The sequence below is a fragment of the Chaetura pelagica genome, unplaced genomic scaffold, assembly GCF_000747805.2.
Source record: "Chaetura pelagica isolate M959 unplaced genomic scaffold, ChaPel_1.0 scaffold104, whole genome shotgun sequence".
Taxonomy (NCBI): Eukaryota; Metazoa; Chordata; class Aves; order Apodiformes; family Apodidae; genus Chaetura; species Chaetura pelagica.
In genome coordinates this window covers 4309625-4335680 of record NW_009953786.1, presented here as the reverse complement: position 1 = coordinate 4335680, position 26056 = coordinate 4309625, and positions in this window count along the sequence as shown.

Genomic DNA, 26056 nt, shown 5'->3' with positions numbered 1-26056 from the left:
GGGACATGTAAGAGTCTTGCCTCCTCTCTGCCACTAGATGCAGCCCATGCTCTTGGCTGCACTGGCATGGTGTAGTTGAATGGTTGCAGACACATGTGCATCCCCTTCCCACTCATGTTTCTGTACATGGTGGCTGAGCTCTCCTCCACTTAGGAGCTGAGCTGTGGCAGAGCCTGTGTGTCCTAAATGCTCACCAAGATTTACCCAAGCATGCTGCTAAGCACTAGAAGAACAGAAAACAACAAAAAGAGCAAACCAAAATGAATTTCAGCACAGTCAGTCAGTTGGCTGAGAATGCTAGGCCAGATCTTCAGCTCATAGAAGCTGGTGTAACTCCACAGACATCATTGGAGATGCTTTCACTTAATAGCAGTGCTGAGGAGCTGCCCCTGTGTCCCCAACATTCACAGGAAATAGTGTGTGCAATGTGAACAGACCGAGCCCAGACACACACAAAGAAGCAAACCAAGCACTGTGTTAACAAAAGGGACCTCCCATCAGCAGTTCAGTAACATAAAATTTAATATGCTTTACTTTTAATTCTTTAAAATAACTGGTGGATACAAGACTCTTCAAATCACAGAATCATAGAATTGTTTGGGTTGGAAAGGATCTAAAAAATCATCAGTTCCAATCCTCCTTCCATGGGCAGGGACACCTCCCACTAGATCAGTTTGCTCAAAGGCCTTGAACACTTTCAGGGATGGGGCATCCACAGCTTCCCTGGGCAACCTGTGCCAGTGTCTCACCACCCTCACAGTAAAGAATTGATTCCTAATATCTCATCTAAATCCACCTTCAATCTATCAGTACATGCCCTTGTAAAAAGTCCCTCCCCAGCTTTACTGTAGCCTCTTCAGATACTGGAAGGCCACTATAAGGTCTTCCTGGTGCCTTCTCCAGGATGAACAACCCCTACTGTCTCAGCCTGTATTCACAGCAGAGGTGCTCCAGCCCTCTCATCATCTTCATGGCCCTCCTCTGGACTTGCTCCAAGAGCTCCATGTCCTTCCTATGTTGGGGCCTCCAGAGCTGGACACAGTACCCCAGGTGGGGTCTCATGAGAGTGGAGTAGAGGAGGAGAATCACCTCCCTTGACCTGCTGGCCAGGCTCCTTTTGACGCGGTTGGCTTTCTGGGCTGCAAGCGCACATTGCCAGCTCATGTTCAGCTTCTCATCAACCCACACCCACATTCTTCTGTATTTTCCTCCATCCCCACTTTGTATTTTACCTCCTGATGAGGAATGAGGTCTTAACAGTCACAGTGCTTCCTTTTTTATTTTCTGTTTTCTGCTTTCAAGCATATGATTTTAGAAGTAACCTTTTTGGCATCCTCCTGTAGTCAGTTTTAACGGCCTGCTCACATTTTCATTTAAATCATTTTTCTGTTTTAAATCAGCAAGACAAATAGCTCCATTGTACAAGGGCTTTCATTTTGTAGTTGTATGTCACTTTGTATCAGTGGAAATGCAGACATGCTCTTTCTTCATGCGTTTGAAAGTAAATAGCTGGTGCACATCTGTTTAAATGTAATTTGAACATGTAGGTTCCAAACCAAAGACAAAATGGAAAAAAATAAACAATGTTTTCTTTTTTAAAGCAAATAGAAGAGCAAATTCTCTTCTATTTCTTATTCTCTGGTGTAACTATCAGTTCCTCCACACTTTCATGAAAGTCTTTCTGAAATCAATAATTTCCTTTTCAGTATTTCAGTTTACCTCTGTGGCTCCTCAGAGCTCTGTTATGCCATATGTTCCTCTCCTCGTCTGTGTTACATTAAACCCCCTGTCCAGTAGACACCTGTAAAATGTAACCCCCCATTCCTCAAAATAAAAAAATTTTTAAAAAAATTTTGAATTTTGAAAGTCAAAATCCAGCCCAGCAAACAGCACAATTCCTTTTCCAAGCTGGTGACTTAGAAGCATCCCAGTAATGTTACAGGTAGTTTCTGCAGCCCTAGCTACAACTGCGAGGTCCAATGGGTTTTGGAGCAATGGGAAGAAAAGACACCCTCCCAAGCCCTTGCAAAAGACACCTACGTGACCAGAAGCAGCAGAGCCATGGATAAAGGCTCTGGGGAGCCTCAGGAAAGCAGAAAGAAGAGGTATGTAGGTGAAGCCTCAATTTCTGTTACACAGCAAGGTATTTTCTTCCCTTGGAGCAGTAGTGGGTCAAAAGCCTAACTGCTGTTTCCTCCTGCTCCTTCTCCCTCGCTCAATCAGGATAAATGAGCAACCTGAAATGTGATTAGGAATACTAATCACCAACAAAAAGCACCCCTTGATTTATCAGTCAGCTTGGGATCTGAAGCAACCCCAGGCTTTTTCTAGCATGGCACCTTCCAGCTGAGTTTTGGAGACATTGGTTTTCCAGGTTGAGGCTGTTTAGCTTTGTGTGAATAAGAACAACCAAGTCTCAGACAGCCTAAATATCCTCCTAAAGAAATGAACACCCTACAGGGACAGGCTGAACAAAAGCTTTCATGACCCCTTTCTAACAAAACCAGCCTCTGACTCAGATTTTTGGCAGGAGAGGGAGAAAGGAGGGATCCTTCTGAGACATGCTCAGTGGGAGGGCTTCAGTGAGGGAACATCAGAAGGACCCACCAGATGGACACTTGGACTACATCTAAAGCTTTCTCACATTTCTTTTCCTTCCTCCCCACCCTCCCCCCTGGCCCCACCACACACTCGATTTACCTCTTCCCAACTCATCTACAAAGTGCCTGTTGCAAGCACCGGGGGAGGTGGTGGATGCCCACACGTACAGGCAGAAGCACAGTGGCTGACACTTTGCACGTGCTGCCTGCCACAGGAAAGGTTGTTTGAGAACGTGGCCTGGTTGCAAGATGTGCTGGTGGGCACAATACACAATGGAGGAATTCTCCTCCAGCCTTTTAGATCAGGCTCACCTTAGTGCCCTACAGCCAAGCCTCCTCCAAAGCCTCTTGAGGCAGGACCTGGCCAGAATGGGACCCTGCATGAGTATGCTTATACCATCTGGCAAGAGACCAGATGGGCAAGACATGGAATGTGCTGCTTGCACAGACCTCTCAACACCACCCCTTTAATGCAGTGAAGGTGTTGGAGGGGAAGGAGAAAGGAGGAGTGGAAGAAAAGCTCTGCACTGATTTTAGTGGGATTTGGAACTGTTTTAACAAGGAAAATTATTCCCGGCTTTTTAATTGCTATGATTTCCTCTTTGATTGGAGGCTGGTATTCCTTTAGGCTTTCAAAAGAACAAATATAATTACAATATGCATTCTATATTGAGTATTTCCAGTTCTTTTCCATGCAATTTACTTAATACAACTTCATTCTCTCTCAAATCAAATACTGATTTGACTCTTTCTCATTTTGAGCAGATCTGTTTTCTTCAAGTTCTTGGTAATAAAAAACCTCTTGCTTTAAAAGACAGCATAGTGTCCTGTCCTGTCTCGTTAATCTATCGGGAACAAAATATTCTTTTATGTATGCTTTGATGTTGAAATAAAAGGGGTTTTTCATACTATTTCACTGTGCTGGTTATAAAATGCTGTAATTTCCGTCTTATTTGTCTTATTGGAAGTAAGTCAGCGACAAAAGCACAAATATTGTATACACAGAAACTTCCTAAATACCCCTTTTATCCACAGTCCTCTGTTTTATTGAAGAGCTTCAAACCCATTGTCTGTGAATGAAACTCCATCATTTACTGTCTAAATGTTGTTATTCTCACTACAAGTCTGACTATAGATACACACATTAACCTGGTCACTATGCAATAAATCACACAGAACCACAGAATCATCGCAGTTGGAAAGGACCTCTGAGACCACCAAGTCCAACCATCACCACAAAAAAAACCCCAAACAAACACAAACAATGACACACTCCACCAGAAAACACCCACAAAACCCCCCAACCCTACAACCTCAGCCACTAGAGCACACCCTGAAGTGCCACATCTAGATGTTTCTTGAATACCTCCAAGGACTGTGACTCCATTGCCACCCTGGGCAAGCTGTTCCATTGCTTTACACCTCTTTCAGTATAGAACTTCTTCCTAACATCCAGTCTGAACCTCCCCTGCTGCAACTTCATGCCATTTTCTCTAGTCCTGTTGTTATTTACTTGGGAGAAGAAACCACCACCCACCTCCCTACAACCTCCTCTCAGGTAGTTGTTGAGGGCAATGAGGTCTCCCCTCAGCCTCTTCTTCTCCAAACTAAACATCCCCAGTTCCATCAGCTGCTCCTTCTAAGACTTGTTCTCTAGACCTTTCACCAGCTTCATAGCTCTTACCTGGACACATACCAGCTCCTCCATGTCCTTCTTATAGTGAGGGGCCCAGAATGACATTCTCACTCGGGCATGGATTTAACAGGAGAGGCTGAATGAAACGTGGAGCACATTTCCAGCCACGTGTTGCACAAGTGGATGTACATGGCTTCTGTGTTTGGCCTTGCCAACGTTAGTAGTCTTAGAGAGCACCTTCATTCAAAGACACTAATGTCCTGTTTGTGACTCCGGTAGCAGTTAAGCAGCAGAGGTCAGTGCGTACACATGTGAACATTTACTAGTTTTGCATTCAATCCCACTGGGATGAAATCTGCACACAGCATAAATTCAGCCCACCATGTGTGTCTTGAGTCATGAATATAGTTCCTGGCAAAAAAACTGCAGGCTATTAAAAACACCTTTTATGCAAAATTCAAACCATCCAAGACTTATGTTTCACTTGCACTCACGTAACTGCATTGAGCCCAACAAAGCTTCTCCCCATTTACTCCAGCAGAAGCAAAAGGAGCAGGCCTTTGCTTTTAATCTTCATTACAGAGTTTTGTTCAGACTTGACTTTAAAACACAAGAGTGTAACAGAAAGCATGTTGTCCAATTACCTATATGACAACATTCTCAGAACGTGTTAACACGTCCTCTGCCAAAAGTCAGCATGCCTCCCCACTGAGCCATAAAGTACAGGGCATTATATGAACAAAGGCAATCAGGCTGCTAATTCTTAAATAGATCTTAAGGAAGGGCAACAAAAAAGTCAGTGTCAGGGAGAACAATATATACCAAAGGAAGAGGAAGATACCACTTTTATTAACTTTTTGGACAAGCCGACTAGAAGACGAGCGCTGCTGGATCTTGTACTAACCAGCAAGGAGGGCCTTGTTGAAGCAGTGGTGGTCAATGGCAGCCTTGGCTGCAGTGATCATGAGATGGTGGAGTTCAGGATCCTGTGTGGAAGGAACAAAATACCCAGCAGGACCAGAACCCTGGACTTCCACAGGGCAAACTTTGGTCTCCTCAATCATCTATTAAGGGAAATCCCATGGGACAGGGTGCTAGAAAATAAAGGAGCTCAAGATAGCTGGTCAACATTCAAGGACCACTTCTTGCAAGCACAGGATCAGAGTGTCCCAATGGTTAGGAAATCTAGTAAGGGTGCTAGGAGACCTGCATGGTTAAAGAAGGAACTACTGGGCAAACTTAAGTGGAAAAGGAAAATCTATAGATCATGGAAGGAGGGGCTGGTCACTTGGGAGGAATATAGGACTGTTGTCAGAGGATGTAGGGAGGCAATTAGGAAAGCTAAGGCCTCCTTGGAACTTAACCTTGCAAGTCAGGTTAAGGATAATAGAAAGGGCTTTTTCAAGTACATAGCTAGCAAAACTAGCAATAGAGGCAATATTGGCCCATTGAGGAATGAGGTGGGAGCCCTGGTGACAGAGGATATAAAGAAGGCAGAGGTGCTGAATGCCTTCTTTGCCTCTGTCTTCACTCCTGCAGGGTCTCCCTATGAGCCCCAGATTCATATAGCCCCAGAAGAAGTCAAGATAGAGGAAGAGTTTGACATGGTAGATGAGGATTGGGTTAGGGATCAGTTGAGTAATCTGGACATCCATAAATCAATGGGTCCAGATGGAATGCACCCAAGGGTGCTGAGGGAGCTGGCGGAGGTCATTGCTAGGCCACTCTCCATCATCTTCAGTAAATCATGGGCAACAGGTGAGGTGCCTGAGGACTGGAGGATAGCAAATGTCACTCCAGTCTACAAGAAGGGCAAGAAGGAGGACCCGGGTAACTATAGACCGGTCAGCCTCACCTCCATCCCTGGAAAGGTGATGGAACAACTTGTTCTTGTGACTATCTCCAGGCACATCAAGGACATGGGGGTCATCAAGAGCAGTCAGCATGGTTTTATCAAGGGTAAATCATGTTTGACTAACCTCATAGCCTTCTATGAGGAAATTACTAGGTGGATAGATGATGGTAGAGCGGTAGATGTGGTTTATCTTGATTTCAGTAAAGCATTTGACACCGTCTCCCACAGCATCCTTGTGGATAAGTTGATCAGGTATGGGTTTGGTGACCAGGAAGTGAGGTGGATTAGGAACTGGTTGAAAGGAAGGAGTCAGAGAGTTGTAGTCAATGGGGTAGAATCTGGTTGGAGGTGTGTTACTAGTGGAGTCCCACAAGGGTCGGTGCTGGGACCGGTGTTGTTCAACATCTTCATCAACGACCTGGATGAGGGTATAGAATGTACCCTCAGCAAGTTTGCTGATGACACTAAGCTGGGAGGAGTGGCTGACACACCAGAAGGCTGTGCTGCCATTCAGAGAGACTTAGATAGGTTGGAGAGTTGGGCGGGGAGAAACATGATGAAATTCAACAAGGGGAAGTGCAGAGTTTTACATTTGGGGAAGAACAACACCATGTCCCAGTACAGGTTGGGGGCTGAACTGCTGGAGAGTAGTGTAGGTGAAAGAGACCTGGGGGTCCTGGTAGACAGGAGGATGACCATGAGCCAGCAATGTGCCCTTGTGGCCAAGAAGGCCAATGGCATCCTGGGGTGTATTAGAAAGGGTGTGGTTAGTAGGTCAAGAGAGGTTCTCCTCCCCCTCTATTCTGCATTGGTGAGGCCACATCTGGAGTATTGTGTCCAGTTCTGGGCCCCTCAGTTCAAAAAGGACAGGGAACTGCTCGAGAGAGTCCAGCGCAGAGCTACGAAGATGATTAGGGGAGTGGAACATCTCCCTTATGAGGAAAGGCTGAGGGAGCTGGGTCTCTTTAGCTTGGAGAAAAGGAGACTGAGGGGTGACCTCATCAATGTTTACAAATATGTAAGGGGTGAGTGTCAGGGGGATGGAGTTAGGCTTTTCTCAGTGATGACCAGTGATAGGACAAGGGGTAATGGGTGTAAATTGGAGCATAGGAGGTTCAAGGTGAATATCCGAAAAAATTTTTTTACTGTAAGAGTGACAGAGCACTGGAACAGACTGCCCAGGGAGGTTGTGGAGTCTCCCTCACTGGAGACATTCAAAACCCACCTGGATGATTTCCTGTGTGATGTACTCTAGGTGACCCTGCTCTGGCAGGGGGGTTGGACTAGATGATCTCTCGAGGTCCCTTCCAGCCCCTAAGATTCTATGATTCTATGATTCTATGATTTTGCTTATAACCGCAATGTGTCCCTCTGCTATAGACTGCTGCTATTCATATCACATGAATTAACCCCTCAGACATTCAGTAAACAACATGATACCTTTGTCCTGTTGACAGTACAAGTCAGTAAATGTTGGACAAGATGCACAGTAAAATCTCTTATAAATTATCGTTAAGGATGATGAGCATATGTATTTATCATGAGCATAAAACAGTCATCCAAAAAACAATTGCTACCTTAAAGCATGAAACCAGGCCTTCACATGCTGCTGCAAGACCAAACAGTGAGAAATTAAAACAATTCTTTTGCTAGTTTTTATAGTTAAGATTGCTTCAGAATTGTCTTTCAATTGACTGAAACAATCAATTAAGATTATCCCACATTCAGCTCCACAGAAGGACCAGAAAGGTAAGGCTGCAAGAATCCACAGGGGAGTGGTAGAGGATGTAGAGTGACAGACTAGAAATATCTCTGAATGCTCTGCTTTGTTTTCCTCTTGTAAATCACACCCTGAAACGAAAACCTATAGGCAATTATGTCATACAGGCTATAGGGGACTGTCATGAAACATGCAGTATTAGCTAGGGTGGACAGTATTGCTCTAATCTGCATTTGTGATCAGTGGACACAGGATCAGTGTATCAAGGAGGAAAGACATTTTATTCTTCACTTTTCAAATATTTTGGGATTAAAGACCAAATAATAAAAGCTTAGCTATATAATAAGTAACTGTATTTTACAGGTCTTTAAAACACACTTCATAATGTTTAACTTGTAACCTAAGCCCTGCTTGGGTATTTTTAGTACAAGGCAGAAAACCTTTTCACAGTCAATTCTAAAGGCAAGAACCTGAAACACAAAAGAACTCTGACAAATTTCAGCTTGTGAACTATGTTGAATTGCCAGGGACTACATTTAATAGGTATATTTAGTATTCAGTATCCAAATATCTACATGTCTCTTGGCTTCCTGAGAGGTTGGGCTGCATCTGAAGCATGTAGAGACTTCCAAGCTTGTGATAGAGCATAAAAATTCTAGATTTCCAAGTGCTTTAGCTCACTGAACAATACTGCCTCTTCTAGCTCGTGCAGTTCTCTTAATTTGGAAGGATCTTCAAATCTGAGACCAGAAACAATTTTCTTCGTTTCTGGACTTTTGGTTGACTTTGTCTCAGCCTTGTCCTCTCCATTCTTCATTTCCCACCTCCTTTGTAGCACCATACTCTTACAGGCAACTACCATCATACCACTCACAGGTACAAATTTGTACTTGGTAACTTGTAGTGTCTGCTAAATTGCAGTATGGGATGGAGCTGGAGCAGATTGTCTTCAGTATGGTCCTTTGTCCTTTGGTGATTTTTATCTCAGTTAACTATTTTATATATATATCATAAATGCCTTAGGCCTGTCTTATACATAGCATTTCTACAGAAATAAACCCTTCCTTTAGATACCTTTCTGATACCTCTGCAGGCACTGCTGACTTCTTCCAGAACTTGTAGAGGCTTCCAGGTTGGGAAAAGCAGGACAGGATCTGCAGGCGGCACAAACTGATGTAGCTTCAATGAAGTTAGGATCAGGCCCAGGAAAGCAGTGCATTTCCTCTAGAAAGGAAAGCCCCCCACCTCTTTCACTATAAATATACCAGACTTGTGAGCTTTGTTTTGAGCCCAGTTTCCTAAGGAAGCAAGGTCTATGCAGTCATGCTGTGTCTGTCTGTCTGTTTCTGTTCCCCACTCGTAAGTCTCATCAGTCGTCTTACTCAGATTTGAGAGTGGGAGTGGCAGTCTCTAGTACATTGAGCCCATTTCCAACTTGGTGACCAAGACAAGAAAAGTGTTTGTTGTTCTTTATGTCACCCCTAAGAGGAAAGGTTTATTATATCCTTTTTCTGTCTGACAGGGAATCCAGAGGGGAAGAGACCCTGTGAGATAGGTTAGCAGGATGCCAGGTTCTGTTAGTTTCTCTACTCCAGGAACTACTTGTTTTGTTTAATCTCACAGGAAGTAGTCAGCATGACAGAACCATGCAGGCGGTGCCCCATAATGCCTTTTTGAAGCTGGACATTTCTGTTTTCAAAAGTTACGCATCTTTTTAGAGATCTGAGAGGGTACTGGGGTAGTCTTAGACAGCAGAGAATATTTTGATGCTTCTCTGCCACCCATCTCCCTATCTTTGCAATGTCCTTATCTTCTTGGGGCAAGGAGACTTTGGGGTACAGTGGGGAAGATCCCTTTCCCAGGCTTCCACCTGCCAGCACAAATCAAGCTTGACTCCCCCAGCCTTGCAGCTCACGTAGTCATTTTCACTTCGACAGACCGGGTGCATGGCAGGGGTCCAGTCATGGTAGCGACTTGTATTCACCTGCTCAAGTGCATTCCACACAAATTAGAGGAAAATCTAACCTTAAGGATCCAATAAGGGAGCGTTTTATAGCCACTCTGCATAGCAGTGAAAAATGCACGTTGCACGAGGCAGACAGTCTGCTCTCCAGAGGGCCTTATTTGTGTTACAACCCTCTATTAATCATAGCAATCTCCTGTAGTATATATATATAAAATCATCACTTCTTTTTTTTTTTTTTTTTTGGCATAATGATGCTGCTTTATCTACTACCTCTGCAGCTACATGTAACAGGCGCAAAACCTGTGCTTAAATAATTAAACACATATTAACAAGGAAAAAAAATTACCACAATTCAGAATTACATTACAGATTCCATACAGGAGCTTATTTCCTCTTCCTTATTTAACAAACACATCATGTTGACATATCTATCTTAAGGCAGACGTGATTATTCATCGCAAAAATGATAACTATTCTTATGTAAAGCAGAAACTAATGAAGCAAGAACATGTATTGAGAGATTTTTGGCTACACATTTTTGGATTCTGAGTGTGGTGTTCACATGGCAGCTGCTTTGCTGGATACTGCCTTGCTGATGGCTTGTGGCATTGATTTATTGACATACCTGAACTAGAAATTAAGGCAGCCTCAAGGGAGGATATCAACTGACCTGTAAATTGGAACATGTGTTTTGGGTTTTTTGTTGTGTTTTTTTTTTTTTTTTTTTTTTTTTTAAGTAGACTTCTGCCACTGACTTCAACATTTTCCATTTAACACCAAAAAAAATCTGTCTTGTCTCAGATGCATTCAGACCATAACAATAAATTAGGACAATGGACTCATGCTGACTTCTGTCAGCAGAAGATCTAGCTCCTGTGGTTATTTTTTCCTACAAAGCATTAGGAAGAAGAGCTACCTTTTCTGGTTTCACTAACTTTTTCCAAAGTCAAGATTAATCTCAAGTAACAAACTATGAGGTCAGTGAATACTGAATTCTAGCCAGGGCGTTAGCTAGTTGGTGAAAGAGCATTCTCACTAAGCTGTCTGCCACATCTGCCAGTGTTTGACAACAAATGAGATTCCCAAAGTCCCTGTCTTGAATTACCCCTACATCAGATTTCTACTAGTCAGTCAAATTTTATCTCAGTCATTTACACGCCCACTCCGGCAGGAGCGTGGGAGCAGTGAACAAAGGGCAGGCATCCATCAGGAGCCCGGCCAGAGCGAAGACTGACAGGTCACCCTGTGCCCAGATGCTTAGATACTACATTTTCATAACCAAATTGTGAGGCAAGTTTGCTGCCTGTCTCTATGCTGGCAGAGTGCCTCTCATGACAGAGCCTGACTCTGCAGAGAAAGAAAACGATGATGATAATTCTGTCATCCAGGTTATTTATGAAGCATTTGATAGGTATTTTTGAGGCAGAAATGATGTCTCTGAAGCAGAAGAAGACCTAAGGCAGGAGAAAGCTCAGGGAACAGTTCACCTTTAGGAGCATAGTTTCCAGCTGATGTCAGCATCTGGATACCAAAATCGAACCAACCTTCCCACAATGCCCATGGGAAGTACCAAGGGCATTTCACTGTGTGACCATCCTGGATCCCAGCACTGGCTGGCAGGCCCTCTCCAACTCCTTCCAACAGCTGTGGTGCTCTTCCACCAGAACCATCACATCCATGCCTGCACCATGGGTTTTGGCTTGCGCTGCCAGCTCACCAGCAACATGGTGACTGGCAGGAGGTGCCTGGGATCTAGCTGAGAAGGACACATATCCAGTGGCAAAACAGTGTTGTGGCAGTCAGGATCCCAGGAAAGCACTCTGCAGTGCCCACACTCCAGCTTCGGTCCTCACCATCTGGCCTCATCAGCTGGGTCATTGGCTGTACGTTCATACCCCTAGGAGTACACTGGAGAAAACCACCTTTTAGTTTCATTTTTCCTTTCTAATGGAAAGACAAACCAAATCCTAACAACCCTATTTTGCTAATTTATTTTTTTTTACTAAACCATTCACACACACTGCTACTCTGCCTGACTACTCTCAATTGCCTTACTGTGATTTTCAATCTCTGAAACACATGACTGTATTAGCAAGAGCTATTTTATAGAAAAGCCAAGTTCCGGTGTCAGTTTACTGTTCCAGAACTGGCAGATATGCTACTTGTTCCTCATTCTTCTCCAGTTCTTCAAGATCTGAAGGAAAGTGCTCTCCCTTTTGGGATCCACTGCCTTTGCACCAGTCATAGTGCAACACAGGGGAAAAGTCAATTTCTCCAAGCAACTGCTTTGACATGTCATGCAGTTTAGGTGTACAGCAAACACCTCACTGGCCTAGAGTTTCTCTTCCCACTGTAGATTTACTATGTATATGTGACCAGGAAATCGCAATAGCTTTTAGGTAATGTGCAAAACCACATTTTGTGAGCTAAAGGGTTTCTTCTTTCTTTTTCCTTCCATTTTACGGACGTTTACAACTGTACTCATACCAGGTGGTTTTTGCTTTCACTTGTGTGGCTTGTTCTGCAAAACATCCTCTTGAACAAGCACTGGAAATGAATGATTCTTGTTTACTCAGTAAGTTCTGGATGCATTTGCACTGAAACTAGGGTGAAAGGCACGTAACAGCCTTGATCTCCCCCTCAAATACCAAGACCGGGAGGTGGAGGAAATCAGCAACTTGTCCCTGGATCTCCCTCTCCAACATCAGACAGAAGGAAACAATTGCCTTCCTTGGAGACCTTGCAGAGAGCGAAGCTATAACTAAATAAAATTATCATGCCAGCAACTTTGGGAATTGTTCTGTTGTTATTGTTACAGCATAATCTCTCTTGACTCCAAAGGACAGAAAAGGGTCTGGAAAAGAAGCTAAGATGACAGCAGGACACAATTCCTATGTCGTTTCTGCTGTCACAGATCCAGGATCTGGTGGTTCAACCAACTCTTTCTCCAGCCTGACTACACTGGGCTTCCCTTGCTGTTTGCTCTTGATTTTCAGAAGTGACTACAGCTCAAAGCCTACAAGGGTGGGCAAGGCACAAACACTGGTAAGGCAGTAGCCATGACTGAATGGATGCAGGATGTCAAGGTCTGAACAAAAGCTTGTGGTGAGCATCACATATCAGCAATTATTCAGTCATTACTCATCACTAGAAAGCAAAGAAAAAGTCCATTTTGCAGCTATTCAGATCTTGTTATTTTAATAGCAGCGACATTTTTACTCAAATAAATGTTGTGCTCAGCCAAAAGCCACAGCTCTAAATTTGGCCTCCAAATGCAGGGTTCCTAAATATTCAGATGAACTCTGGATGCCTATATTTTCCTGTTTATAAAACCAGTCATCAGGGCCCCTTACAAGGACCTGTACCATTCCAGCTCTACTTCAATCCAACCAGGTTTTGCCAGCTACAACCCAAGCTGCTCTGAGCTTGCATGGATTCTGTCTGCCTGTCCTAAAAGCTATGTGGATCAATCCAGACTGACTTGAGGGAAGAACATGAGGAAAGCTAGTGTAACTTCATCCTTGTAGAAAGAGACTACAGAGATTATAAAAAACTGATGTAAGAGAGCGTACTGGTCATGCTGCTGAGGAGGAAGGTGAAAGGTGCTGAAGGGAGGCAAGGGGGAACATTCTAATTAAAATACTTATGATTTGTAGGTCATCAGTAAAGGCATTTTACTAGTTTAGAGTGTGAGTACGAGTCAAGAAACTAAAGCTCTACCCATGATTTGCTATGTAACCTAGAAATGTTTAGCTTATCCAACACTCAGCTTGCATGCTTGAAAAGAAAGAATAAAGAGCAGTAGGAAGAACAATACACTAATTCTTGTAAAGTTCCTTCAGACAGTGGCTCTACAGTAAATTAAAATATAAATTTTAATGATCTCTTACTTATTGGGAGTGAGATAGATGGAAGCAAGGCCCCTGGGTAACTTTAAGGTATTGCTTTCATTGCATACTAACAATTCATTAAAGGTCTTTCATTTTCATTTCCCAAATCCATCGTAATTAATTCTTAAACTTTTCTGAGTACACGTAGTCTTTTATTCAAAGAAAGGTGTCCTCTCCCCAGCAGACTCAGAAACACTGGCCCATGATTAGAGGGGCAGGATTTTAACAATTTATACAACATTTTCCTGCAGTTTTAAAGAGATTTCTCAATCACCTCTACTTAGAAACTTCTCCCCACTTCAGCAACAAAAGGTCCCCGGCTGTACCTCCCAGCAGAAGCCTGGCAGGCGCACATTTATGTGCTCAGCCTTCACTGCTGAGCAGAGACTGCCAATTGTACTGTGCTGGACTTCATTAAGTAGTAGTTTTATGAGGTGGGCTGCAGCACACAGGGGACAGGCACAAGACCACTGGATTTATGGCATTTCGGTGTCAAGCTGACAGCGTGGCCGTATTCACACAACAAAAACCGTATTACAAGAATGTCAGCGTCACAAAAAACCCCACAAAGCAAACAACCCAATGAGGTAGGAAATTCAGAGGTAGGCATTAAAACTCCAGTACCCAGCATGGCAACATTAAGATGGTGTGACCCCCTCTGCCTGACTGCTGGGGTCTTTAAACCTCAGCTGTGAGTTAAAAAGCCTGGATTTTAGGGAGGTGGAGGTGTCAGGCTCCACCACCCAAGTACAGGAGGAAGGTACTCATCCTGCTGACACCATATTCTTGCCCTCATCTCTGGGCCAGCTGGACTGACCTCTTGAAGTAACAGCCCAGAGAGGTTCTGATGCATTTGGTAGCCAGATGGACATCTATCAAACAGTAAGGGAAGTACGGAATGTCTTTTAAATTATTTTTAAAAAATGCATGTCTCTCTTGCCTGTAGCTCCTGCTAATGGATGCTCTCTTCTTTGTCTCAGTGGGACCTAATTTCAGAGATGCTTTCCAGAAGAAGCCTAGAATTATTTAAAAAGTGAGATTGAAATGGCTACAGTAAAGGTGAATGGATAACTGAGTTTTTGTGTAGAGTCAAAATTTAAAAGGCCTGGATCACAGGGACACTCAGCCACACCTCCAGTAACTTTTTAGACCCATTACAAGGTGTATTCTCTTATTTTGGCCCAATAGGAGCTTAATCCTGGCAATTACAGTCTAGTGGTGTCAGATCCCTATATCCATAATTGATTCTCAGTCTCACAAAGGGAAGGAGAAGAGAAACAAATATCTCAAGATCATTTTGTTACAGGGGTTTGTTCAGGAGGAATTGCTCGGGGATCCCCTTTGAGAGTGGATTCTGCTAACCAGAACAAGGAATCTTCTCCCAAAATTAAAGTGCCCACATGTATAGTTAATAGACGTTACACCTTAGGCTGCTATCTACACATCAATCTGCAATGCAGATTAACTCAAAATCCTGACGGACACCAAGGTTTGGGATTTCTCAGTTCAGCCTCTGTGCATCCTCACAGGCCAAAGGTATGCACATATAGCTTTATCTTGGCTGTCAAGGCAGTTTTCTGACATAAAACAGATCTGCCAGTTGCTCAAACCATACTACCAGGGAGGGCTTCCAGGGGCCAAGAGATACCTGGCCCCTGGCGTCCTGGGCCACCCTTTACTATAATCCCTTTCCCACATCAAAGATCTCTGCAACATGGCAAAAAGGGGCAGCAAGAAACCCTCAAGCAGGCCCCTCTACAGGGCAAAGAGACTTTTGGATCTTTGGACTAAAGTTGCTCTATGCTACCAAAGGGGGCCGAGGCACCCAAAACGGGATTTAGGTCCAGTCCCAAATTGCAACAGTGTTGTGGCTTGACAGCAGGTAGCTTTGCTTCAGCAGCCCAAATTTTACTATCTCACTCAAAAACTGCATAAAGCTACTGTAATTTGAAAAAGAAACACTTTGCACTGATACTGTGATTTGATCTTGTTTGCTATAATCAGGCAAACAATCATGCTGATTAAGGGAAATCTGGAAAACCTCATATTTATGCACCAGCACTGGGTTTCAGCAAAACAAAGAAAGGACTCTGACTGTATTTCCATTCTAGCACCTCCTACTAGGCAAAATTAGTCCCACTGTCAGTCACTTTATATCTGTTTCTTGGCTGGACTCTCCTAACCTGGGAGCTCTGCAAGGCAAGGTGAGGAGCTCACACCTGTCACAGATGTCTACAGCATACCTGGCAACCTCACCAGACATGGACTCACAGCCGTACCTGACATTTCATCCCTGTGAGGTACTACGCAAAGAGCTCAACCAGAGCACCTCAGAAGGCCAATAAGCTCCAGCTGAGTGTGGTGCTGAGGGGACTTGCCCTGCTAATTCAGACTCTTGAATCTCTGCACTGAACTGTGTAAACCTACTCAAAGCCAATTCCAGTGCCTCCAAGTTACTCCATCCAGATGCTTGTCCAAACTTACTCCAGGGCTTGTCCAAAGAGGCAGCTGTTTCACGATGAGACCATCAGGCTGCCATCAGTGCCAGAACAGCCCCATGGCAAGGAGAGGTGATGAGGCTGCTGGTTATCATGCCTGTGCTGAGGTGCAGAACCTCTGGCAGGGAGAAGAGCATCAGGGTGGTGCCATCATTCAAAGCACAGCTGGAAGCTGTGCTCCAGCTCACAGAAAGGCTTACAAGAAAAGTACCATCCTGTGGAAGCTCACTACAGTACTGACAGTAGAGATGGGTATTACAAATAAACAGTTCATTGGCAGAATCTGGCCAAGGCACAACCTGGACAACTTGTCTTCTGTGTGACAAACTGGCAGAAGAGGACTTCAGTGAGTTTTACAACTGAAATCCACCATTTGATAATTTAAAAAAAAAATAAAATCCCCATATACTAGAATACTAGAAGTGACTTTTACCAAAAATTTTTCTGGAAAAGCTTTCTGGAAAAACTGCTCAGTAACTTTGGTTTCCACCTGTAAAAACTGAGAATAAAAACTCCATGAAAAAATTGAAAGGCCGATGTCCTGCCCTCAAAATGGCATCTTGGCACACATTTTGGAGTTGACTCTCAGTGCAGATCTTCAGACTCTCAGGATTTGGGCTTTTTATTTTTGAGGTGTGAGTCAGTCTCATGTACAGTGAAATGAAGTGCACCCATGGTCTGCACGCAGATCTGCAGTCACAGGTGGATCAGGTCAATTCAACAGTATGATGAGCTTTTCAAGTTAGATTTTATTTTGGCCCATTTGTCTCATATTACAGGACTGACAATTTACAGATCAAGCCCTTCCAAAGTGTTTTAGGTACCCAACTTCTATCAGGGACTCCTTCCATACTTCACTTTCATGAAAAACACAGGGTTAATTATGTTCAGCTGGTCAACTGGCTCTGTAAGGCCCCACTTGAGCAGGATGGTTGGACTAGATGACCTCCAGAGGTGCATTACAACCTCAGTCAGTGTGATTCTATGAAGAGTTATAGCCTGAAAAATAAAATTTGTCTGAGGCATGGGGTAGAGTATCTTCAGCTAGTCACAAGGTGCAAGTGCATAAAATAAAACCAGTCCTTCTGCAAAACAGCTGAGTGGCTTCATAAACAGACGTGGGCAAGAAACACACCTGCAAACCTTAGGCTGCAAAATGATAGAAAGAAAAAACAGCATCATGAACACAAATGAAAAGTGTGGTGTGCAGATACAGCTCAAAAATCTTTACGGTCAACCTTTGGGTGGCTGCATCCAGAGAGCGAAGCACTAGAGGGCACCAGCAGGATAGGGTCCTACCACTGCTGCAGCCAACCCATCCAGCCATTTAACACTTCCCTCTTCTTCTTTCACTCCCAAAAAGCAGCACATACCTCTGTCCTGCACGGTTACGAGGGTCCTTGTCTGAAAGAGACAAGCCGAGTGCTAAGAAATGCTTTGCAACTCCCAACAGCTCTACAGAGCAGCACGAGATACCCCAGGTACAGAGTGTGAGGGAGACTTCAAAGAGTTTGGGCACTACAGCTTCCCTCCAAAGTAAGAAAACTACTTATTTAGCAGAATTTGAAGCTCAGAAGTTGGTGTCAGGAAAGGCAACCAAGGAAACGAAATTCAAGATTGAACTCTGTCAGCCAATCTCCCTATTCCCGCCCTCTGTTCCTGCCGGATGCTTCAGCATCTGCAGCAGGTGCTGCCCTGACACCCTGGGAACCCAGGGCTGCTCCTGCTTTGGGACAGCAGTAGAACTGATATCCCACTGTTCCTGCATGCAAGCAGTGGCACCAGCCATTCCCAAAGATTCCATGCCAGCACACACTGGCTCTCCACAGGGACAGCCTGAGCTGCTGTTGGCTGTGCAAGGCTGCTGTGCACCACTCAAGCCTTGCCCCAGCAGGTCCCTCTAGCTCACAGATGGCCAGCACAAAGCAACTCCTCTTTGTCATTATCAGCCAACGTACATCTCCAGCCAAGCCACCTTCGTCAGGCTATGGCTCCTCAGCAGGCACCACCTGCACAGTCAAGTCTCATCTTTTCTTTATTCAGATAGTTGCATTCCCAGGGTACATCAGCACCAGGAACCCCGAACTCCCCTATCCTCACAGGAAGGCAGGAGGGTTCTGCTGGCAATCGGCCAACCCCCACCTCCCCGTCACCTCTGTCCTCCACCCTCAGGGACCAGGAGTGGGTTTATACATTCACTGCTAGGCCTGAGCTGAGCAAAGACTGCCAATTGTACTGCACTGTACTTAATTATGTAGTAGTTTTATGAGGTGGGCTGCAGCACACCGGGGACCAACGTGAGACCACCAGATTTACTGCACTTTAACTTTGAGCTGACAGTGTAACAGGCTCTAAGAGGTAAGTACTCAGTGCTTTATTCACTGATCTTTTGCCCTCTCCCTACATTTTCATACAAGGCTTCAGAGCCTGTCTGGGATGATGGGAAGAACCTGGAACAGTGAATAAGGGCACGCAAAGAGACAGGTAAACAGACAGAAAAAGAGACCCCAAAACCAGAAGAGGGACAGAGAGAAAGGAGGAGAGGTGGCTTCTTGGTACCAACTCAGAAGCAGGTGCTCCAGACCCCACGGCTCTGGGGTTTTATATTATTTAATTTTTTGTGAGTTCACAAACCAGAATCTTGTGAGCAGAAGTAATTCCACTGGAGATGCTAAAGCCCACATCCCTGTGGGATCCATATCTCAGCAACCATTTCCAAACAACAGCAATGCTCACATTTGAACAAAATAACAGGAGTAACATATTGGGGGTTTTCTCTTGAAAGCAACTGGCCATCATCCCCCTTCCACTAAGAACTAACTGAAGGAGTTGCTTCAACAGGAGGAATCCAGCCACATCCTTTGACGACATGGACTGGACTCAACCACATGTGCTCAGGATTTGGGGGAAAGAAATACTGCCTGGTTTTGGAACGTGGTTGGCTGTATGCACCAGGAGGATGGAAAAATCATCATACACTTTTTTTTTTTTTTTTTTTTTTTTTTTTTTTTTTTTTTTTTACATCTGCACTTGTGCAGTATTTGAAATATTGCTTTGAATCTATACAGATTTTCAGTTACTGGACCTCTTGGATTTTTAAACCTCACTGACTCTCAGCCAGACTGCCTCCGTCTGCATTGAAAGGAGCCATTCTTCTTTTTTTTTTTTTTTTCTTTCAATGAAACTGGATCCTTTCCCTTCCCATAACTTTCAGCTGGCCAAGCCATTCCTAGATCTTTGCATTTTTCACTTTGCAGCCTGACCTCTAGGACTTCAGGAGATTCATAAGAAAAGTTATGTGACACATTGGCTGCAGTGAAAGCTGCATAGATGAAGGGGAAATGCTTCAGATGTTTAGAATAGAATAGAATAGAATAGAATAGAATAGAATAGAATAGAATAGAGTAGAATAGAATAGAATAGAATAGAATAGAATAGAATAGAATAGAATAGAATAGAATAGAATAGAATAGAATAGAATAACAAAACAAAGCAAAACAAAACAAAACAAATAAAATAAAATAAATTTTTATGTCCATAGGGATAAAGGAGGGCACAAACATTCAATGACAAATAGTATTAGCTGTGAATTAATGAAAAAGCACCAAAAAAATACAGCAAGGTTCTACCATGTAAGAAAATAAAGTACATGTACCATTTCTCTTTATACATTTTTTCCAGATCACTAGTAATATTACTTTCACTCTTTCAAATAAAATAATAAAGAAATAACGACATTATTAGAAGATCAGATAATTGATATGAAACTCTAAATTTAAACTGGTTCAAATTATCAGATGTAAGTTGTTACAGGTACTTTACAGGGAACAGCACATTTCTTTTGGAAAAATAAATATATAATTACTGAAATGGGGTTAAAAGGCTGTTGTAGACTGCTTTAAAAAAATCCCAGGGCCTGCTATCAAATACAAAATCACACAACTCATTAAATTTTTCATGAGACTAAATGCTTGAGAACGTTCAGTAAAATCCCCAGGATGTCCTATAATTTTTAGTACTGATTTATTGCAAAAATACTGTCAAAAAAGGGTGCTCTTAGTTTAAATGTTACCATGCTTACAATATTCACAACATTAATTTCTCAGCCCAACACAATGAATAGTCTTGAACCCTACACAGCCTGAAATGTGGAAACTAACATTTTTCACTGTAATTTTCAAAAACCAAAGGCTGTTAAATGTTATTCCACCTAGAAAAAAGATAAATCTCTCCATTCTACCAGCACAGTGAAAAATAGAAACACTACTGGGATGCTCTTTAACTTAGAATTTAGAAACAAATCTCCTGTAAAATATCAGTACACCGGTACTGTAATTTTACTTCTGGAATTATCTGGGTAAGGATCATCACTGAACCCATCACAAGAGCAAAAGACGAGGTGCTTTAAGATTAGGTATTGGAAAGCTTATGAATGAGGCATCAGAGAACGGGTGCCCAATTATTTCCATTGTATTTATACTGCAATGTATTTCAGCCTGGATCTGCCTCTCACTATTTGTTTACAACATCTGTAGCACAAAAGAAACCTGATTTGTGTAGGGCACCTGCCTTGTATAGGAATAGGAATTATAAATAGTAAAAATACACTAAGCGCCTTAACAGGTGATACTATTTCACTGCAAAGTTTTACAGCAAAGTTGCATTTTTAGTAGTCTGCTGTCCTGTCTGAAAGCATGGTTTTCCCTTTATTTTTGTTTTTTCCCCACAGATCTACTAATACTGAATTTAAACAATATTTTTTTAAAATATAAAAAAAAGTTAGTGTTTATCTTCGATTTACAAGAAGCTGGCAAACAAGATAACCTTCAGTCTTCACAGGAGTCTTATTTTATACAAGTTTGCACAGATCACATTCACAGACACAATTTTCAAGGCAAAAAAAAAAAAAATAAAGGGAAGACAAAGAAGACTGTAATAATTAAGAAGGAAAAAAGGTTTTTAACCAAAGATCATTAACAGGATCTTATTTAACCGTCAGCATGTAAGAGATGAGAAGCAAGATCTTCTCAATGGCAGTGAAAAATCTCAAAACTTCCATTCATCACCTTCACGTGTGAAAAAGGCTGCACTGCACCTTGCTGCTAGACCCTTCTGTCATTAACGCACATTAACATCGCCCAAGCTCACAGAACTCTTGTTGTATCAGCTCTGCATACCAACCCACGTACGTAGGACTTCATACCATCACGACTGAAAGATTTTACCTATCCATCAATGGCTAGGAAATGGAAGATAAGGGGACAAAGGGAAAACACCAGAGCACGATTAGGTAATCTCTTTCCTTTACAAAATGGTTTCTTGTGCTGGGAAGATGGATGGGACACAAAAAGCATGCACTCTCACCAGTCATTAGCAAACCATATTTATTTTTTTTCCAAAAGCAGACATCCCACAGCTCTCAAATTCCTGGGCACAGAGGGTGCACTTCCCATTGAGAGAATCATGTTGATGGCCATCCCCATCATCATCCCACCACTACTTTGTGCCACTCCTACGCCTGTCTGCTACAGCAACGTGTTATTTCTCATCTTCCACTTGTCCTGTTGCACTTGTCAGGGCATTTGTGAACTATTTGGATCTGCACCTCAATGAGATCTTTCAGCACCACCTACAAAAATTAATTGGATGAATCATGCACACAGGCTATATGTCTAAGCTATGGGCGTCTGTGTCTCCCTAGTAATTTTTAAACCTGTTTTCCAATTCCAGCCAAATTTGACAGAGGGACAAACACATCTTGAGACAAAAAGTTCCCACATCTCTGTGAAAACAGACATTGAGATAGAGGTAGTTGGCAATGCAACTGTAGGAAAGGCAGCAGGATCTGCTTGGTCTTCACGAGATCAGACTACACCCTACAGACACAAATATGCAGGAAACCAGGTTTCTTTCACTTAGTCTGTAGCTCATGGAGATACTGGATTAAATTATAAGATGTGTGGCCACATGGCGAAGAGGAACATCTACATCATGGTTTCCCTCCTACTGTTGCATTCTCAGAGGTACCCTGCACCATTCAGCACTGGAAAATATGAAAATATCTACTACCAAAGATGAGTCAGCACATGCCTGTTGGTGTGATCTGGAGGAGCCCAAAGTTGAAATGTACATGTGCACCCCTTTCTTCTCCCACCCACACGTGGCCTGAGTTGCAATGCTGCCCAGCTTAAACCAGCAGGACTCCAAGTTTAGGTTGTTCCTCCCTAAGTCTCTCTCCTGCATCATAACCAGGTCCCAAAGCTTTATCCTAACACAAAGAAAACCACTTTCCATGGGCTTAGAAATGCAAAATATAAATATCTGTATAATATACTGTAAAATATATATCTGTAATTATACTGTAAAAATCCAGATCTGTCCCCGTTAATTCAGTAGACATGTCCTGTAGGAAGAAAATGAAGCAGCCATCCAACAAAGTTATCTGAAAGGAGGATACACAGCAAGCTTCACATGGGCTGAAGCTACAACCTACAAGTCTCCTGGTGACATCCTGCAATTCTGCATGCACACCAACACACCCAAGCATCTGGAAATTAAACCCAAGTATGTGGATCATCACTTATAAATTCAGGCCTGTTTCAGGCCAGACCTTTGCTCAGAGGTCTTCCTCCCCACTTTTCTCATGGCTATTTAAAACACTCATCACTGTCTAAGACCTTGTTTCATCTGTCCATGCTCCTGAGGACCTCTCTCCTGTTTCTCTTCTAGAGCAATTGAAATCACTGCAAAGCATTCAGCAGAAAAACTCCTCTGCATGTTGAAGCCAGCTCAGTCCCTTACTTTGGACAATGCCAGCTTTGGTGAAGGGGTTGTCTATTATTTCAGCCAGTTTATTCTGTAGCACAGAGTAATTATTTTTTTGGGTTTCCCACAAGACCACACGATGTGTTCACTTTGTAAATACCCTCAGCTTCACAGCTGTCCAGCTAACTGTATGTTTTTCTTCTTCAACACTGCCCAGAAAGAGGTTTTCTAGCTCTGTGACAGTGATTCTGTGATTGCACAGAAAGACAGGTACAGGTTACAGAGCAAAACTCCCATGCTGCAAGTATCTCTGTGACTGTAAGAATCATCCATGCCATAGGAAGAACAAATCTCCTGGTATTCACCTTCCAATCCACACATTTTCCATCCACTTCCTAAAGGGGAATCTCTGTTAATGGTCCTGGTTGTGTGGATAAGCCAGCAACCAGAGAGAGGCAGACAGGAGCAGGTCTAACATTCCACTGAGCAGGAGGCAATGGTGACCTATAGACCCTTGTCAATACATTTCACAAGAAACTGCAAGTTGCTTCAGCAAAATACGACTCCTTTGATACCTTCCTGTTTAATTTAATACAGGCTTTTATTATCCAGAGAACCCCACTGCTTTGAAATGAGGAAACTCGGTCAAAGACTTAGGCAGTCAGCCCACAGCTGGCAAGCATAGTTCAGGGGCCTGAACTACAACCACTCACTAGGCTCACACTCTGAGACAATGGAGCTTTTAAAATTAAGGCTTGTATACACAGGCAAATTTATCAGCCTAATTATACTGGCATAATTAGGCTGATAAATTTCCCTGTGTAGACAAGTCCTGAGACTCTCAAACTCATAACTAGGCAGGTCTTTTAGAGAGGGGGAAAAAAGGGGAAAAGCAACTCCTGGAATAACCAGGCAATTTATTTTTTTAATCTCTCTATTTTAGGTTTTTTTAAAGATTTTTTTAACCTCCAAGTTAAAGATACCATTCATTTCCAAATTGAGATCTGGATGAACTGTTCATACAACATGTTTTTAAACAAATTAGAAACAACAATCACCATCAATCCCTCAACAGAGAAGTGTCTGTCTCCATTGTCAGATAAACCCCTGGGCATCAACAGAGCCCCGCTAGGCAGGCCATGCTCAGGATTGCAGTTTAGAGTATAGACTGAAGCCAATTGTTCCTCTCTTTCTTAGGACTGCATATCTGACGTGAGACTTGCAGACAACCCTGTCCCTTCGCAAGCCTTATAAGAAGCTTGCACTGTTGAGAACAGCGGTCCAGACATGCTGGGAGCAGTTCTATTGTTAACTCTCTTCCTTTCCATCCCTCCCTCGCCAATCTTTCCACACAGGAGTATCACGTAACTCCCTGTCAAAGCTGCCAACTCCACAGCGACATAGATCAAGCCTAATCTGGAAACAGTAGAAGATGCTTGACCAGAACAAGTCCTCTCTGGTCTCTGTATGGATAGGGAGAGTCTCTTGTCCCAGGTGCCTTCTGCATTTCGCTCTGCCTCACCATGCTGGTGCCCTGAAGCACTACTTCTGTGACAATAAGGGTAACTTCAGGTGGAAGGGTCATGGCAGGACAGGTACACTGAACCTAGTCCCAAACCTCTTCTTAACAGAGAGCACTGACTACACTTTCCTTGCTTCCCATACTGTGTGAGTCCATCCCCACTTCTGCAAATATTATGTAAGTGACCCTGGCTGCATGAGAATTTTGCCAACACAGCTATTGACAAGGCTTATCTGCAAGTGTTGACTTCAGATTCTCATAATCACCCTCAAAAAAACCCAAACCAACAATGAGCTCAGAAGTTCCAGCCTTTAACTTCAGCCACTTCCCTATCTCATCCTTTTATCTTCTTATATCTTCAACTTCCACCTTCCATACTTTTCCTTCTTAGGGACACAGCACCCTGCTTTACCAGTGGCAAAGACTCTCTTGATAACCTAGCTCCTTTCCAAGTCTTTCCTTCCCCTTTTTTCACTTTGGTATCAGCACAGCACCCAGCAGCTCAAAGAAACATTGGGGGCTCCATCACGCCAGGCACTGCATATGCATGCAGTAGAAGAAAGACCTGTCTTCTTGATCTTACAACCTAAACCAGTGAGGCCCAGAGAAATGTTATTCCCATTTTACAGATGGGAAACCAGGACCAAAGATATTAAATGTCTAGCCCTAGGAAGCCTGCAGCCAAGGCAGGAACTGACCCCCTCTTTCCTGAGAGCCAGCGTTTGGTGTCTAATCGCACATGATCAGTCTTTCCTCTCTACCTCCCTGTAGGCACTAGGAATTTGTGCTCTACACCTCCACATGTTTCTCCTGTGCTATACTGTGCCACAGCCATACACACCTAGATGGGACTCCTTAATAAATAATCATATGTGGATTCCTGCATTTCTCTTCTACTTGTCAACCCGTGCCTCCCTTACAGCACAGGAATTAGGCTTTCCTTCCTGTATTCCCAGTGTAATTATCAAACAAACTTTCCTTCTGGTGTACTCTTCCCACACCACGGAGACTTTAAATCTCACACATAAATCTCTTGCATTTCAGCAAAGAGATTTCAGGTTTCTCTCCTAGAGAATGACATTTAATGGTGATCTTTTTTTAATCAGGTTCAGTCCCCTGTTTCCCACTCCCATCTGGTGGAAGCGACTTTCCACTTAGAGAGGAAGTCAGTCTTTGATTTCATAAATGATTATAAGAAGATTTAACATCCTCAGGAGCACAACTATTTTCATTAGAACGTATTTGCTCCAATTCCTTTTCCAGCTGTCCCACTTCTTGGTACAAACCCCAAGATAAAGAAATCCTTCAGAATTCACCCACAAGACACTCCAGTGCAGAGACAAGCCACTCACTCTCTCATCGTTTGGCCTCTGGCTCCATATAACTCAGCAGGATAAAACAGGGAACAGTCAGCATGCCCACCATCTGCTGGTTTCTACCTCAAGCCCCAGCAGGTGGTTGACCGAGTATGGATGTGTGCGGGCTTGTTTGTTTTAGCTCACTGACCTCCACTTTGTCACTTCAGCCCTACAGCACGCTGAGACTGCAATCAAGAAGAGCAATGAGCCTTGAGAGGCAGGGGAGCCAGACAGATGAAGACTTCA